The sequence below is a fragment of the Dendropsophus ebraccatus genome, chromosome 7 (assembly GCF_027789765.1).
Source record: "Dendropsophus ebraccatus isolate aDenEbr1 chromosome 7, aDenEbr1.pat, whole genome shotgun sequence".
Classification (NCBI taxonomy): domain Eukaryota; kingdom Metazoa; phylum Chordata; class Amphibia; order Anura; family Hylidae; genus Dendropsophus; species Dendropsophus ebraccatus.
Genome location: NC_091460.1, coordinates 7,734,298 through 7,737,926, shown reverse-complemented (window position 1 = coordinate 7,737,926; position 3,629 = coordinate 7,734,298).

Sequence of the window (3,629 nt, the reverse complement as noted above, 5' to 3'; positions counted from 1 at the left end):
CAGTTTCAACACCGCCTGTTGGCGCTTACCCACCGCACTGATGATGCTATGAGATGGAGGCGACGTGCTCGTGGAGGGTAATAGAGAGGAGGAGGAAGAAGAGGAGGAGAAAGAGGTGTACAACTCATGAGAGACCGCAACCGAGGTAGGCCCCACAATCCTCGAGGTGGGCAGCACATGAGCGGAACCAGGGTCAGACTCTGTCCCAGCCTTCACCAAGTTGACCCAATGTGTAGTCAGAGAGATATAGTGTCCCTGGCCGCCAGCCCCTCTCCATGTATCCGTGGTTAGGTGGACCTTGTCGCTGACCGCGTTGGTCAGGGCACGGATGATGTTATCTGACACGTGCTGTTGTAGGGCTGGGACGGCACATTGTGAAAAGTAGTGGCGGCTGGGGACAGAGTACCGAGGGACAGCCAACACCATGAGGTCCTAAAAGCCTCTGTCTCTACAAGCCGATAGGGCAGCATCTCCAGGCTCAGCAGTTTGCCTATGTGCACATTTAGGACTTGTGCATGCGGGTGAGTGGCAGTGTACTTGCGCTTCCGTGCAAAGGTCTGCTGCAGGGACAGTTGAACGCTGCACTTGGACACCTTGCTGGAGGGTGTGGATCAGGGAAGGGTCCAGAAAACAGTTCTTGGGAGCATGGTGGTGGTGGATCTGAATCCCTTCTTCTCCTGGAGGGGCCAGGCTGTAAGGAAGAAGGCTGAGCTAATAGAGCAAGGGTTCCACTTCCTTGGGTAGCGTGGGCGGACTGTGTTGAAGACTGGGTGGTGGATAAGTTACTGGACACATTATCCGCTATCCACGTGATCACCTGTTCACACTGCTGCGATTTCAATAACGGTCTACCTTGAGACCCCGTAAGTTGGTCAAAGAAGCTAGGGAGTGGACGTCTGCGGTGTGCCACTGCTACCTCCTCAACAAGTGCTGCTGTGTCACCCTGCATTGAAACACGCCCTCAGGCAACGGCATCACTTGGAACCCCACGTCCTCGACCCTTACCCCTGGGGTTCACCATTTTGTGGACACTGCACAGTATGGAACTGAGAAAGGCCTTGCGTATGAAATACAGATATCTGAAAAAATTGTTGTAGTAACCAATGGTTTGGTGGGGCTGTACGGTGCAATCTGGTATGGGCACCAACTGTATACACTTTCTGTCACCCCTATATAATGAGCAGTGGAGTTCTATGCAGGATGCACAACAAATCCCAGCAATACAGTGTAGTACACACTAGTTGTTCCAAGTATTTTCTCACGTTGAACCTTATTTAGTCCTTTAACATACTTAAAGGTTTCAGTCATGTTCCCCCTTTCCCTTCTTTCCTCTAGACTATGCAGATTCAAATTCTTAAGTCATTCCTGAAATGGTTTATGCCCCACACCCTCCACCATTTTTGTAGCCCGTCTTTGGACCCGTTCTATGTTATCAATATCCTTTTTTAGGTGAGGTCTCCAGAACTGGACACAGTATTGCAGATGTGATCTCACTAAAGCTCTAAACAGCGGGATCACAATCTACCTCTAGCTATACAGCCCCTAAATCCTTCTCTTCTGAAGTCCTTTCCAACACAGAACTGCCGATATGTTACTCGGATAGAGGTTCTCTCTCTGCCCCCCCCTCCCCCCCAAACCTACCAAATTTTCTTCTATGTCACTTACAAAGATATTAAAAAGAATAGGCCCCAGAACAGACCCTTGTGGCACACCACTTGGTCTCTGCTCGGAATATACACCATTACCAACAACCCTCTGATATCTATAGTTCAGCCAACCACAAATCCACTGAACTATCCAGGGATTAAAGAGAACCTATCATCTAAATTTCACTGTCCCTAATATTAAAGTATATCTTTCCCTAAGTCTATCTATGAAGATACAGACTGCCATTGCAGTCTGTATCTTATGCCTTACCTACTCTTTCGTTTCTGTGTAAGCAAGGCCGGGCGCCGCCATCTTGATAACGTCATTTGCGTTCCACCGTTGGAACGCAAGTTGCGTCATCAAGATGGCGGCGCCCGGCCTTGCTTGCACAGAAACAGAGGATTAGGTAAAGTAGAAGATACAGACTGTAAAGGCAGTCTGTATCTTCATGAAGTTTATTTATGAAGATACAGACTGTCTTTACAGTCTATCTTCTACTTTACCTAATCCTCTGTTCTGTGCAGCAAGGCCGGCGCCGCCATCTTGATGACGTAACTTGCGTTCCAGCGGTGGAACGCAAAGACGTAATCAAGATGGCGGCGCCGGCCCTGCTGCACCGGCACAGAGTAGTAGGTAAGGCATAAGATACAGACTGCAAAGGCAGTCTGTATCTTCATAAATAGACTTCATGAAGATACAGACTGCCTTTACAGTCTTATACTTTCCCTAATCCGCTTGTTTGGTGTAGCTAGGCCGGGGGGGGGGGGGGGGGGGGGGCGCCATCTTGAAGACGTAACTTGCGTTCCAGCGGAAAGAGCCGTCGCGAGGCAGGAAAGTAAAACAGGAATATTTAAAAAACGCAGCTTTAAAATGAATTAATTATATTTACAAATATTGTTAAAATTAGGATTTACATCTAATTAGGGAATAAAAAAAATTCATTTTCGCCCGTGATTGGTTCTCTTTAAGTCCAATTTTCTCTATCAGCTCTCTATGGGGAACTGTATCAAAAGCTTTGCTGAAGTCCAGATAGGCGATATCCACAGCACCACCTTCATCCAGCACTTTTGTGGCATAATCAAAGAAATCAGTGAGATTAGTCAGACATGATCGGCCCTCAGTAAAGCCATGCAAGTTTGGATCTATCAAATTGTTGATTCTTAAGTGATCCATTATCTTCTTTTTTTAGAAGAGTTTCCATCATTTTTTACTATTACAGATGTTAAGCTCACTGGTCTGTAGCAGAGTTAGAGGTGTGGGGATTAGTCTAAATGGCAATAGAAAAGTCTCTCTCCATATGCAGTTTAGCCAAATATTTTATAGGGCAATGGAAGACCCAGCCTGGAATTTGGAGGAAGAATCATAGGGACTCCATGATGACAGGCTGCTTACTTCTACCAACACAGGGGCCACGAGCTGAAGAAGGGAGTGAAGCCACACTCCCTTCTACAGACTCTGACTCTGTGAAAGGCCCCCCTGACTACTGCTGCTGTTGACCGCGGGCCTGCCTGGGCCTGCTGTGACCCACTATCACCCTGTTTCTCCCAGGCGGAAAGGTGGTGGTGCATCATATGGGCAGCCATGGCGCTGGTGCCAGGATGGCAACTTTTGCCTCTTTAAATGCGCCTGTCGCACAGGCGACAGATGACCACATAGGTATCCTCCGGGCACTTTTTAAAAAAACTGTCACACAGGCTAGGTGTAGAGTCTAGTACCGACAGGCTGCGAGGATGGGCGGGCGCTGCCGATACTAGGACCTGCTGTGGAGGAGGTTTCCCCAGTGGTCATCTGCTTGTCCCGGCTACGCTTTCGACTTATTTGACTACTGCTGCCTTTCTGCTTTTTAGTTGTGGCGGGCCTGCTGGCGGATGGATTCCCGGTTGACGAATCCGTCGAATAAGTCAACTCCTACCGTGGATCCCATGTAACATCCGATGTAGCATCATCCAGTTCCAGAATGATGCTATCATCCTTATCAGGCT